The sequence below is a fragment of the Amblyomma mixtum genome, chromosome 1, assembly GCF_055824585.1.
Source record: "Amblyomma mixtum isolate Tamu chromosome 1, ASM5582458v1, whole genome shotgun sequence".
In the NCBI taxonomy this organism is placed as follows: Eukaryota; Metazoa; Arthropoda; class Arachnida; order Ixodida; family Ixodidae; genus Amblyomma; species Amblyomma mixtum.
Window position 1 is genome coordinate 137,155,225 of NC_143012.1, and position 15,143 is coordinate 137,170,367.

Here is a 15,143-nt window from a genome sequence, read left to right on the forward strand (position 1 = left end):
ATTAAAGGGGATGAATGGTTATCAATAGAAGTGAATTGTTTTCGAAATGATAAAAAGTTTCTTATCCAAGAAATTGTTAATGAATCGAGGCGCAATGATGAGAGTTTCGCTATTAAACGACAGTGTGGGACGCGGTCAAAGGCTTTAGCATAGTCTAGGAATATACAGTCGATTTGAAGATTTTCGTCCATACCGTGAAACAGCTCATTAGTAAATTCGAGTAGTTGTGTTTCACATGATAACCCTTTTCTGAACCCATGTTGTTTTGAAAAGAAAAAACCGTTGCCTTCTAAATGTAATGCCGTATTAGATGCAATGATGTGTTCGAGAAGCTTGCAAGATATACATGTCAGAGATATTGGGCGATAGTTAGCAACGTCAGTTCGGTCACCGGATTTGAAAATTGGAATAACTTTTCCAATTTTCCACTCGTATGGTATCTCGCCTGTTGAAAGTGATTGCCGAAATATATGAGTGAGTATGACGCTGGAATGAGCCACGGTATGTTTCAAAATTTTCGAATTAATCCCGTCAATACCACATGAAGTACTTAATTTCAGATTGTTAATCAATGTCGCAACGCCATCAACAGTAACGTCTATTGGGCTCATGTAGTCATAGTCATATTCTGATGCCGATGGAATATTGGAATAGTCTTCCTTCGTGAACATATTGGCGAAAAAGTTATTGAAAGTCTGAGGGCGTTCGTCTTGAGCAATGGGGTCTCCAGCCTCATCAATCAACGTAAAATCTGAAGAAGTTTCGGAAGGTGATAATGTTTTCCAAAATTTTTTTGGATTGTGCTTAAGGAGGGATTGCAGATCGTGAGCCATGAACTTATGCCTAGCTTTCCGTATGGCCGCGCAGTATTCTTTATCAGCGTTTTTATGTTTTTCCCATGATGCGGGTGTTTTGAGCCGTTTAGCTGTTTTAAAAAGTCGTTTTTTTTTGTTCATCAATCTACGCAGGTTCCTGCGGTACCACGGCTTAGATGAGTTAGCACGGAAAGATATGCGGGGTATATAGGTGTTCATTAACTGCGTGAGTTTATCTTTAAAGTGACGCCAGTTTTCGTTAACAGATTGATTAGGAAAGGATTGCAGAAAGGAATCACAGAATGTTTGTAAGTCGAGGTTAATGGCATCGTAGTTCGCTCTGTTATAGTCGAAGATATATTTCTGAAGTGGTCTGCGTTGGTGTGACGGCATTTTTAGAGTGAAATGGAGCAGTTTGTGATCACTGAAACCATCCGTGAGGGAGATCGGGCTTATATTGTCTGGAGCCGATGTGAGAACAAGGTCTAATATGTTAAGGTCGCGCGTAGGTTGAGAAACTAGCTGAGTTAAAGAAAAGTCTAATGTTAGTTCAACGAAATTAAGCGAGTCCTGTGCCGATGCAGTTAAGGTATTCCAGTTAATATTCGGGTAATTAAAATCACCGAATAAATAAATGTCGGCCTTTGGGAAGTTACTTCTTATATCTAAGAGGTTGGCATGCAAATTTGTTACGAAAGAGTCTGAACTATCTGGTGGTCGGTAACATATGCCAAGAAGAGACTTAAGCGATGAGGACGTGATGCAAACCCATAAAATTTCTAGAGGGGACGAAATGTTAACACGAAAGGAAGGAATGTGTTTTTTTATGGCGATCATCACGCCACCTCCTCTTTTATTAGGTCTGTCATTGCGGTAAATAACAAAATCACGAGAGTCAGGTAAGATTTCGTCGTCAGTTATATCCGAGTGCAGCCACGTTTCTGTTAAAGTTAATATGTCAGAGTTACTATCTTCAAGATATGAGTAAAGTTCGGTGCGCTTTGGAAGGATGCTACGTATGTTAGTGAAAGATATGGAAAGCGAAGGGTGGGCAGTGCCGCCGTATGAAGGTTGTGGCTGATATTCAGAATTGTGTACAACCGCTCTTCGTTTTTGCTATCGGGTACATTGTTTGACAGTGTCAGAAGCAGCGTCGTACATATATACAGTGTCGTTCATGCGCAGTTTATCGACCCTAAGCTTAAACGATCCGCCCTCCGACTTTGCGAAATCTATCAGTTTTTTCCTGGCCACGCGTGTTGGGAAAGAAAAATCTTCGCGAACGACATACTGTGTGTCTTTAAACTTGTGACCTTTATCTATGATCTGCTGTTTGTCCTTGTAGTGCGCAAACTTGACGATGATCGGCCTACACTTCTCTGGTTGGTATCGACCAAGTCACCCAGCCGCCTCGCACAGCCTGAGGCGGGAGCAAGGGAGAGAGGAGAAACAACGCGGGAGGCCGGCACCGCCGCGCAAAGGCGACGGCGGAAAGCCAGGATTCCCACAACATAAAGCGAATGAACCTTGCAGCCGTTAACTTTTTCACGGCATTCGGCTTTCTTAACGCTATTGCCTCAATCTGCTTGACAGAGAACACATTGCCGCTACTTATAAAGAATGCAGGTGTTCTTGCTTAAATGCGTTTTATTACGTTTTTCATCACTTATGTATGCGGTAATTAAGGTAACACTGTTGAAATGAACGGCCGCGCAACGAAAACGGCACAAGAAGAAGGACATGCGCAGTCTACCAACTGTCTATTTTACGGAAAAGAGGCACACTTATGATCCTCAGCTCAAGCATCTGACAGCGCATTATTGCTCCGAACACAGCCAGTGGCAGGAAATCGGCATGAAAACAAGTCAGCATACATGTAATCGCAGGACCCTTCTTATCCCCTGCGTTTAAAGTACTTGCGGCACTAGCTTCTCATAAATGGGTTTTGAAACCAAACAGAGGAATAAAAATATCTCAGCAAAAAAGCAGTGTCATACATTAGAAGCAAAAGCAGTCATAAACCTAAAAAACCAACACAAAAACAAATAATAACAAAAACCCACCACAACAACCAACCAAGCACCCACAATTTAATGCGCACAATGCTGGACATAAACGAAGGTTTCTCGAGCGGTACATGCCGTTTCATGCATTTCTGCCTCCACCTTGTATCACTCGTTCGTGATGAAGCTCTTAGCGTTGCTGCGTACGAAAAATCCCATTATGAGCTCGCCTCGCGCCAGAAAAGACACGGCACCGTCTTCCTCGGCGAAGGAGAAAGATAGAAGAAAATGCGAGAGGCCCGCGGTACTCTAACAAACCTTCGACATTTAATATAACAAAACGCTGAACATTCAAAACAAACCAGGCAGAGCAGTTGCTCCATTTACCTTGGCCATTCGTTTCCCTTGCGAATTGTGTTCGTCCTTCTGGGGCGAAAGCAAATTTCCGACGTGTATTTGCACTTGACAACAGAGGACATGCAAAATCCCGTGCGCTCTACAGACGAAATACACTCCAGCGCGTCACAATCGCGGTACTTGCCTTCAAATAATAATTCGGAAGTCACAAGCCACCTATATGAAAATACAGTCGGTATGCGACACTGCAATGATCCAAACGCGACGATTTTCTAGTTGTTTACCGCAGTTTAGAGCAGTGCTACTCGGCATACCGCCATCTTCCCACTGATGTGCTCGGGGATCGGGACCAGGGTCTTCACCGCATTAGGACGAAGCAGCAGACTACGAAGGGAAGCCTTCGGGAGGAATCGCAAGCTTGAAGGTTTATTTTACATATTTACAAAACAGCAAGTAGACCAAAGTCAGAAAATGGGGGAGGATGCTCTGGCACCCCACAGATTGCTGCTTAAATGCAGTTCACATTCCCCAGGCACCCAGCTAGGGAATCTGATCTCTGGTTGAGCGTCCAATGGGCCGCTAGCGTCTTCTTAGGCTCCGCCCTCCCCGCGTGACCGCGCACACCGTACAGACACACACACCCACGGGCAAGGAGGAACTTGGCGTCTCTCAGTCGCGAACTGTTGGTTTTCCGCGGGCCGACCAGGTCCAAAGGTCGTTGCTGCTGTGTGATGATCCTGATCGATGGGGACGCGAGCGCTGACCGCTCACACCGGTGACCTCTTCAGGGACAAATCAGCCGTGTCGCCCCTCCGCTTTGTCGGCTCCTCAGGGCGCACGCGGGCACTGAGTTGGCGGCGCCGTCGCCCCCGCCGTCGTCGCCACTGGGTCTCGTCCGTCGGTCCACGGGCAGTCCGGGAGAAGCGCCGCACTCAGCCTCCCCGGCGAAGGGGATTAGACGCCTTTGTGTACGCCGACACCGTTGCCAGTAGCTGCCCCACGCAGTGTCTCTTTCGTCTCCTCCGAACAGCAGCGCTTTCGGCCGCATACCTGATGGCGCCTGACTGGCTCGCCTGTTTCCGCTGGCTGGGCCTCGAATCATTACACCACGGACTACGTTGCCAGGTTCCAACTCCGTTCTTTTGTCCAGATTTAGAAAGTGTCAAAACAGCTGGCAACACACACAAACCGTAGTGTGATGGCGGCGTTCATGCGTTGCCCACTGGAACGCATGGGCTCAATGGGCAGCTTTCCCTCTATAGTTGGTTATATTAACTCTATGCTAACGACATCCGTCAGGTTGGTTTCGAAAAGGCATGCTCAAAAAATGACCATCTAGTTCTCCTTGAAAATAGTCAGAGGAGCTTTTATACACAACACTGCCTTGCTGCCTTTTTTATCCGGAGAAAGCACGCAACACAACGTGGAGGTTTGGGGATCTTCGCGACGTTGCAGAACTTTGCATCTGCGGCAGGTTGTTAAGCCTAAATGATTTCCTGTCGAACCACTCATTTCAGGTAGTCCATTATGTGTTCAGTGTATGTCGACGATCTTCAAATAGTATGCACGTCCTCCAACGTAGCACCATGCGGTAAACAAATGCATTTCAAACTAGAAATGTGCAGACAAAAATGGATTGCAGTTCTCCACACAGAACAGTGGGTGTCCTGTTCTCACTAAAACGAGGCCTACTATCCGACCCCACTTTACATCTAAACAAAATCCAACTACCTAAAAAAATAAACTTTCTATGCATGACTTTTGCGAAAAAACTTACAAACCTACCTCACATTAATGCTCTAAAAAAGAAAGCCTCCCTATCATTGAACATACTTAAAGTGCTCTCCCGAAAACACTGGGTTCCAGTAGGACATGTATTTTACAAATTTATCGCTCTGTAGTACGTTCTACCTTAGCTTATGGATGTAGTTTATGGCTCAGCGAGACCATCGTATCTTAAACGACTGGATTCAGTACATAATTAAGGTTTGCGTCTTTCGATTGTTGCATACAGGACGTCACCCATAAACAGCCTTCATGTAGAAACCAATGAACCATCACTTACAGGCAGAAGAGCCCCGCTCACATGCTCGTACATTCTAAAAATGCATTCGTCGCAGAAACATTGTTGCCTGTTGGGACGCGCCCCTACTCGTCCCCTGTGGCTGGCTTCCCTGCGATGCACCCTACCGAGCTTAGTTACTTGACGAGGGAGGGCGCCGGCGTCGCAGCGACAGGAGCGGCACGGATGGAGCGATTGCTGCGCGGGCGTGGGAGACGGCTCCTCCTCGGCTCGGGAACTTGGACGTGCGCTGACGCTGAGGCGCGAAGCTCCGCTCTTCGCCGGCGGGGCGAAGCCTCGTGGGGAGGAACGTTCTCCCGCATCTCGTCCCGTCCGGCCGCGGAGTTTCCCCCCTGCCCTAGCGTGGGCGAACATTCGCTCTGTAACCGTGCTGGTGAGACGGACGACCTCGATTCCTTAGCGTATTTTGGTGCTAGCTAAGGCTACTGTTGTAGCAATAAATGCCTTGTTTGTGTCAGCCAGTGTGTCATTCCTTTGTTCCCTCAGAGCAAGGCCCGCCGTCGTCAGCGTGCGCTCGGTAGCGTACACGATCATGGGGTTGGATCCGGCGGTATTGAATTGCCTCAGCCGTGGCTGAGCGGGGAAACGTACTTATCCCCACCCCCCAATAAAACTCCACATACCCGATTGCTACTAACACTAACAAACCGCTAGCTACCAGAACACTCCTCTTACAATCTGAAGAGATGTGCCAGGATACTGGCGCATTAAACACGTACCTGGTATTGCTCGAAGACGAGATTCCTGCAATCTGCGATTTAACTCTAGCACAGTTCCGTAAAGAACAAACTCCACAACAGCAGCACGCGTTTTTTTCGCCAGAAGGCGCAGCTCGTACTTGGTTTGAGAACCGAGCGGCCACAATAACAACGTGGGGTTCTTTCAAGACAGTTTTTGCAGGCTTTTACTACCGTCCTCCGGAAAGAACGTTACGAGCTGCTCATTCAGGCGCGGCGTCCAACCACCAAACGAGACCGTCCTCGTTTACTCCGAGGACGCTCTTCCGCCGTGCTGATCCCAACATGTCCGAAGAGAAGACGCTGCGTTATCTTATGAGAAGCATCAAGGAGCAGATCTTCTCTGGGTTAGTTCGAAGCCTCCGACTCTAGGATCGTGGGTAGGATCGAACCCGCGTCTTTAGGTTGAGCAGCAGAGAGCCATAACCACTGCGCCACCTCAGCGACTTTACACTCGAGTGGCCCAATTGTCACATGGAAGCTTTTATTATTGCGCGAGTTATTAAGGCCGGTAAAAAAAGGATTCCGACTCTGACTGTATGGGGCTACAGAAATTCGACCGCCGCGGCTGGGATTGAACCCGCATCTTTTGGTTCAGCAGCCGACATCCATAACCACTGCGCCACCACAGCATTTTTTTTCTTTATTACCGGCTTGGCAAAAACAAACAGAACACAATAAAAGAACTTCACGCTGCTAAAAGCACTAGTTATTTTGTCTAGTGCACGATGGTTAAAAGAGTCTCAATGAAGCCAGCTGCTCCAAGACAGGCAACAATTCAGGGGGATCATTCTGTGCTCGGAAGACATCCCATAAATACTTCACAGCTTCTAAAAAGTACAGGCCAGCAGGGCGTACAATAATGTGTAAGTGTTTTACAGCCATTCGTGTTTTCCAAAGGCACGCCCCCAGGTTCGGCGCACGGCAAGAAGCAAATCCGGAATAGTGTTATGGGTAGCTCTTTTTTCAAAGTTCGCTGAAGGATGTCCCACAAGAACACTGTGTCATGGCAGTCAAGGAATATATGTGTTCTATGGTTTCCGGTTTTTTACAGGTAAGGCAGTTAACATTCCAAGGCACAAATAGCCCTTTGCTTTGCAGCCATGGCTTCACTGGTAGAGTGCCGGTATGAAGCTGAAAAAAAAAAAAAAACGTCTTGGCCGCTGCTCGGAGAGGCATTCTTTTGACCCTTTTTAAAACATCGCGCTCAGAACCCAAATTATACACTGCACGATACACAGGTACCGACAAAGACACTTGGACGAGATCCTTATATAACTTCTTCCGTGTAACTGCAGCCAAATACTCATTCGAAAACCTCGCCTGGAGGATACGAAAAGACGCGACAACTTCACGCAAAAAGGCGCTTAACGCGCTCGGCCTTGAAACTGTAGACACTATATACTCAGGCAGCGAATGAATTAATCGCACTTCGATTACAGTTCTAAGAAAAAATCTGGAAGCGCACTAAGAAAAATCTGGTCACAATTTGCTTGAAAAATAAATGCAATAGCCCAAGACCTCCGTTCCTCACAGTATGAAACAGGTCGCAGCGGCTTGTACGCTCCCATGTAGACGTATGTGCACCGCAGCTGCAAGTGCGACAGCAACTTCCTCCGCGAATGTAATGTTGGGGGCACGGAAGGTGAGGCCCTGAACTGGGTTGTTTTGGTGGACGACGGCAGCCGTGTACCAACCCCCATGGTGTGGACCGGCCACGTCCGTGTAAAATACCCCTGGTCGAGCACCATACTGCTCGGAAATGGCCTCCGCTCGGATCCAGCGTCCCGAATCATTATCACCGACTCAAGGGAAGTTTGCCGCAATTTTGAACAGGGCAAAATTCCAGATCGTGCCTTCCAAATTTTACACAGATGTGAGTACCGGGATTTCCCAACCCGGCGTACCATCATCCGGCTATTACTTTTCGGGAGATCTCTCCTGTATCAAAACGCTCACGGCTGATGCCCACCCCCCTGTAAAGGCCTCAAGAAGGCAGAGGAACGTTGGCTTCTTCGCCTCTACACCAACACGGTACTGTGCCCGGCAGTGCTCAAACATTTCAATTCGGCCTTTTCGGGCGAGTGTCCACACTGTGGGAAAGTGTTTGTGGACACGTATCACATGGTGTGGGCATGCCCTGCCAATCCTGCTTTCCCACCCCACCCCACCCCCACCCCACCCCCACCCCACCCGAGAGGACTGGGAGGCTGCCCTGCTGGGCTGCTCAACTCTCCAGGACCAACGAGCCCTGGTGACAAGAGCCCGGGCCGCCGCGGAGGCCACAGGGGTCCCGGACTAGGGATCCCTCCTAGTGATTGTGAGGGCCGGGCCCTTCAGGCACGGTCCAAGCAATACCTCTCTTGTACATAGTATAAATAAATGTTTTACACCACCACCACCCATGTAGACGCCCATGTGAACGTCGCAAACACTCTGTGCACTTTCTGCTCAGACACTCTCGGCATCGACAGCGCTTGCAGAACATAAAATATTTTAGCCATCAGGAATACATTACACACTGTGGCTCGCGAAAAAAATAGAATTGTGTCCTCCCCATTTGCTGGTCTGAGACTTGACACGCTGTGTTCCCAATATTCTTTGGTATTAGTGATTCAGCGGCACATCCAAGTACTTGCCAGGGGTTTTCGTCCATTGCATGGTGTTCTGGCGTGTGTTCCCAGTCTCCATGCCAGAAACCTAAACATTTTGACCAACTTATTGTGCTTCCAGTTAACCTGCAGAACTCTGCAGCTAGCTTCTTCGTCAACTGCACAAACACTGTCTTGGTCGGTACAAAACACAGCGATGTCGTCTGCGTAGGCTAAGGCCGTAACTTCGGCATCAAAAAAGGTATACCCTTGAATATTTGGTCTCGTAAGGAGCCTTAAGCAGAATGGCTCCAGATAAAGTGCAAATAGTAGGGGCGAGAGTGCACAGCCCTGTCGGACAGAAGACAGAAATGGTATGTTTTCGCTCAAACCCGTTTATAACCAATTTTGCAGCGCACTCTTTATAAACCATTTTCACACCGTCAGTGATGACAGATCCAACATTTACAATGCTCTAAAAGTGCAAACAGGATGGCACGTCCAACCCTATCAAAAGCCTTGTGCAGATCTAATTGCAACATAGCCACGCGGTCTTGCATTGAGTCACAGAATTCCAGAACACTCCTTGCTGTGTGAATATTCGTAAAAATTGTCCTGCCTTTTATGCCATGTCTGATGTGGACCTACTAATGATGTAATGACATTTTGTAGTCGTCTTGCTAGCACCTTCTTGTAAATTTTATAGTGAACATTTGTTAGGCTTATAGGGCGGTAGTTTTTGACGCAGAGTAGCCTACTCACTTACTCCCCTTTTCGCCAAAACTAACAGTATTAAATACAGTTTTTTCCCTAGAACAGTGCAAGATTGGAATTCGTTGCCGGAATCTGTTTTTCCTCGCAAAATTTTTCTGATGCGTTAAATCGTCTGCTTACCTGCTGAAATTGCTTATTTGTATGTTTTGTATCCATGTGCTGCTAATATTGAATAATTTTATTCTTTTGGTTATGTAACAATGTAAGTTCACTCCTGCTTGGGCCAAGCAGTGGCCTACAGTATTATGAAATAAATAAATAAATAAATGAAATAAATAAATAAATAACCGGGTCCTCCGTTTTTGGAATTAGTATTATATGAGACATCCTGAAAGATGGAGGGGCCATGATGTTCTCATAGCATTCAGCTATCATGCGCTCAAGAGGAGCAGCCATTTCGGTCTTAAAGAACTTGTATATGGCGGCCCCAAGACCATCCGGCCCAGGCGACTTACTGGGCCTTAATTCTTCTATGGCTATTTCAATTTCTGCCGCAGTTATAGGTCTCTCAAGCACCTGCTTTACGTCGTCATCCACGACAGGCATGAGTGGAAGAAAGTCGGTTGCAAAACAGTCGGGCATTTAATTTCTGGCTAAGCAAGGATCTGTAATACTCCAGAAATGCAAGCTCCACCAACACCCTTTAAGTGGTTACTTCATTGCGATAACAAATCTTGTTTACCTCTTTTTTCACCGCGTGCCTCTTTTCATCGCTCGTTTCGTGGGAGTTTGCCCTTGCCAGAGCTTCTTGGCACCCGCCCTTATCAGCACGCCGCAGTAAGTTTCCTCGTCCATCACTTCCAGTTTACTTTTTATTTTATTTCGTTTGTGAACAGTCCTGGCTTATTGCTTTCTGCACTAAGCATGTAATCTAGGTCGCTATGGGGTTCTTTTTCTTGTCTTTCTTTGTGCATGAGTGCGGACGCTCTATACCTATCGCAGTGACTTTAAGGTCGCACTTAAATTGTTCCCACTCCTGTATAAAAGTTTCAGATGTGCTCAGCAACATGTTCGTGAGGTATTCCTTGGCTTTAGCAACAAATGTTTCATCTTGAAGCAATTTGTCATCGAATTTCTATAAGCCCCAGTTGTATTTTGCAGCTTTTCATTCCTCCCAATGGTGAACCAGAGGGTGGTCAGTAAAGCTTACGTGTTGCGTCTATCAACTACAACAAATTGGCGCCAACTCAACCGGCACATATATGCGATCAAGTCTTGAGTGACAACCACCTTGAAAGTGCGTGTAATTTGCTTCGTCCCCAGCTGTCAGTACAATGCCAATGTCTTCTAGCTCATTTTCATTAGCCATTTGCAAGAGCAATTCAGCACTTATGTCGCTAACGACTCGATTCGCTGTTCTGTCCTCCGGTCTGCACACACAATTAGCCTCCAAGCAATAAAACACACCTTTCGCAAGTCACGCACGATTCAACAATTATTTAAAGAAAGATTCGCGTTCATTACATCTGTTTGGTGCGTAGACACACACAGTTCTCCATGGCATTCCAGAAAAAACAAAATCACAGACAGGTTGTCCCATTTCACACGTCATCACCGATTCAACAGCAGCAATAGCATTGCGGATTAAAATGATACGACCCCCAGACTTTTGCACAGCATGACAAACGCATACTTTATACCTATGGCGGGAAACTTCGACTATACGCTGTTTATTCTTCACTTTCGATTTTTGTTTCTTGGACAGCCAGCAGATCGATATCATTTTCTAATAAAAGACTACTCAGCTGTTGTTGTCTTCTGCGCCCTGAAAGGCCTCGCACATTCAGCGTCGCCACGCGTAGTCTTACTTTCGGAATTGACCGCCATCTAAAGCATGTAGAAGTCGCATGACGTGGTACTCACGTGTCAATTACAATAAGTCCTGGTGTCAGTCCGTCGCAAAAACCAGGAGGGTGATTCGACACTCACTGGTCCCGATCGCTGACCGGGATGCCACTGCTGCGTTCGAATGCTGACGTAGTCCTGCGGTCTGGAGGCACAATAGGCTTCGGTTTCAAGGAGGACCGACGAACTGGAACGGACTTTGCGGGGGGTTCTTCGTGTCCCGTCCCATCTTGGTTGGTCTTTTCGTCGGTATCCACATGTGCCTGCTTTGCAGGCGTGCTGGAAGCCAGGGCCATCTCAAAGTCTTCGTTTTCACGTACAGCGGCCTCCTTCGAGTTTGAAGGTTCGCTTCCATCAAGCCATTTTCATTCTTCCCCGCGGATGTCGATGCAGATACTTCAGGGGTAATGTTCTGCCCGCAGGTTTTTTTCGTTAAGCTTTTCCCCTGCCTTGTCATTCTCGAGGGGCGTATCTTTTGCAGTGTTTTCTTCGCTGCCTTCTAGGGTGGCTTCTGCGGCGTCTGATTCATCCATCAGGCGTTCTGCCACCTCATCCTTCCGGGCCAGGACTGTAACGCTCGCGTACGTTCGCACACAATGGCTCTAATCGTGGCCGTATCGACGACACAGTCTGCAACGCCGCACACGACATATGTCACCGGTTCAATGGCACCGGAGACACAATGACGCTCTGCCAGAGACTTGAACAAGTGCGACAACCTCAGCGATACGCAGCTGATGTGGCAAATCCTCGATAGTGACGCCCAACTTGAGTTTTAGCGTGACCATCCGCGTTGTGGAAGACTTGTCGACGCAGCCTTATACATTCCACTTGTCTCTGGCTACATTAATCACTTTTCCAAATGGCACCAACGCGGTCCGCACGTCATCGTCGTGCACATCGTGCAGCAGCCAAAACAGCTTCAGCCGGACGCCCTGGCTGCTGGGGTCAATTACCACACAACGGTGCTCCTTGACGTTGAATGCATCGGCCTGCAGTATCTTCTGCTTGTCTTCTTCATCGCTGAATGTTACTGCCCAAAGGTGATTTATTCGATGCGCCCCTAGGGCGACCACTTCCGGCAGCAGTGACAATCGTGCAAGAGCGTCACGAAAATGTTCCACACGGTACGGCCTGGCATCAATGTCGTCATGCAGAAAAACAGCCTTCAAAATGTGGGCATCTGTGGGCAGATGTGGCAGAACCAGCTGGTAATCCTCATTCGGCTTTTCCGTACTCCTGATACCGTGGCTCGGCTGAGCCGCTGAAACCGCTCCTTGGGAGCCCATGATGTGCACGTCCCGTCACGGTCGGTGGCCGGAAGTCGAATCTCCCACCTCAGTGGCTTCACACTCAAGTGGCCCAACTGTCACATGGAAGCTTTTATTATTGCATGAGTTATTAAGCCCGGTAAAAAAAGAATTGTGACTCTGACCGAGGGGCTATAGAAATTCGACCGCCGCGGCTGGGATCGAACCCATGTCTTTTGGTTCAGCAGTCGAGAGCCATAACCACTGCGACACCTCAGCGGCTCTACACTCGAGTCGCCCAATTGTCACATGGAAACTTCTATTATTGCGCGAGTCATTAAGGCCAGTAAAAAAAAAAGAATTGTGACTCTGACCGCGGGGCTATAGAAATTCGACCGCAGCGGCTGGGATCGAACCCGCGTCTTTTGGTTCAGCAGTCGAGAGCCATAACCACTGCGACACCTCAGCGGCTCTACACTCGAGTGGCCCAATTGTCACATGGAAACTTCTATTATTGCGCGAGTCATTAAGGCCAGTAAAAAAAAAGAATTGACTCTGACCGAGGGGCTATAGAAATTCGACCGCAGCGGCTGGGATCGAACCCGCGTCTTTTGGTTCAGCAGTCGAGAGCCATAACCACTGCGACACCTCAGCGACTCTACACTCGAGTGGCCCAATTGTCACATGGAAACTTCTATTATTGCGCGAGTCATTAAGGCCAGTAAAAAAAAAGAATTGTGACTCTGACCGAGGGGCTATAGAAATTCGACCGCAGCGGCTGGGATCGAACCCGCGTCTTTTGGTTCAGCAGTCGAGAGCCATAACCACTGCGACACCTCAGCGGCTCTACACTCGAGTGGCCCAATTGTCACATGGAAACTTCTATTATTGCGCGAGTCATTAAGGCCAGTAAAAAAAAAGAATTGTGACTGTGACCGAGGGGCTATAGAAATTCGACCACAGCGGCTGGGATCGAACCCGCGTCTTTTGGTTCAGCAGTCGAGAGCCATAACCACTGCGACACCTCAGCGGCTCTACACTCGAGTGGCCCAATTGTCACATGGAAACTTCTATTATTGCGCGAGTCATTAAGGCCAGTAAAAAAAAAGAATTGTGACTCTGACCGAGGGGCTATAGAAATTCGACCGCAGCGGCTGGGATCGAACCCGCGTCTTTTGGTTCAGCAGTCGAGAGCCATAACCACTGCGACACCTCAGCGACTCTACACTCGAGTGGCCCAATTGTCACATGGAAACTTCTATTATTGCGCGAGTCATTAAGGCCAGTAAAAAAAAAGAATTGTGACTCTGACCGAGGGGCTATAGAAATTCGACCGCAGCGGCTGGGATCGAACCCGCGTCTTTTGGTTCAGCAGTCGAGAGCCATAACCACTGCGACACCTCAGCGGCTCTACACTCGAGTGGCCCAATTGTCACATGGAAACTTCTATTATTGCGCGAGTCATTAAGGCCAGTAAAAAAAAAGAATTGTGACTGTGACCGAGGGGCTATAGAAATTCGACCGCAGCGGCTGGGATCGAACCCGCGTCTGTTGGTTTAGCAGTCGAGAGCCATAACCACTGCGACACCTCAGCGACTCTACACTCGAGTGGCCCAATTGTCACATGGAAACTTCTATTATTGCGCGAGTCATTAAGGCCAGTAAAAAAAAAGAATTGTGACTCTGACCGAGGGGCTATAGAAATTCGACCGCAGCGGCTGGGATCGAACCCGCGTCTTTTGGTTCAGCAGTCGAGAGCCATAACCACTGCGACACCTCAGCGGCTCTACACTCGAGTGGCCCAATTGTCACATGGAAACTTCTATTATTGCGCGAGTCATTAAGGCCAGTAAAAAAAAAGAATTGTGACTGTGACCGAGGGGCTATAGAAATTCGACCACAGCGGCTGGGATCGAACCCGCGTCTTTTGGTTCAGCAGTCGAGAGCCATAACCACTGCGACACCTTAGCGGCTCTACACTCGAGTGGCCCAATTGTCACATGGAAACTTCTATTATTGCGCGAGTCATTAAGGCCAGTAAAAAAAAAGAATTGTGACTCTGACCGAGGGGCTATAGAAATTCGACCGCAGCGGCTGGGATCGAACCCGCGTCTTTTGGTTCAGCAGTCGAGAGCCATAACCACTGCGACACCTCAGCGACTCTACACTCGAGTGGCCCAATTGTCACATGGAAACTTCTATTATTGCGCGAGTCATTAAGGCCAGTAAAAAAAAAGAATTGTGACTCTGACCGAGGGGCTATAGAAATTCGACCGCAGCGGCTGGGATCGAACCCGCGTCTTTTGGTTCAGCAGTCGAGAGCCATAACCACTGCGACACCTCAGCGGCTCTACACTCGAGTGGCCCAATTGTCACATGGAAACTTCTATTATTGCGCGAGTCATTAAGGCCAGTAAAAAAAAAGAATTGTGACTGTGACCGAGGGGCTATAGAAATTCGACCGCAGCGGCTGGGATCGAACCCGCGTCTGTTGGTTTAGCAGTCGAGAGCCATAACCACTGCGACACCTCAGCGGCTCTACACTCGAGTGGCCCAATTGTCACATGGAAACTTCTATTATTGCGCAAGTCATTAAGGCCAGTAAAAAAAAAGAATTGTGACTCTGACCGAGGGGCTATAGAAATTCGATCGCCACGGCTGGGATCGAACCCGCGTCTGTTGGTTTAG

At 48.1% G+C, this 15,143-nt stretch overlaps 1 pseudogene; it reads right to left on the reverse strand.

Moving 5' to 3' along the window:
• Positions 1-8,204: 8,204 nt before the first annotated feature.
• On the reverse strand, positions 8,205-15,131 carry LOC149367701 (uncharacterized; annotated as a pseudogene).
• Positions 15,132-15,143: the final 12 nt, after the last annotated feature.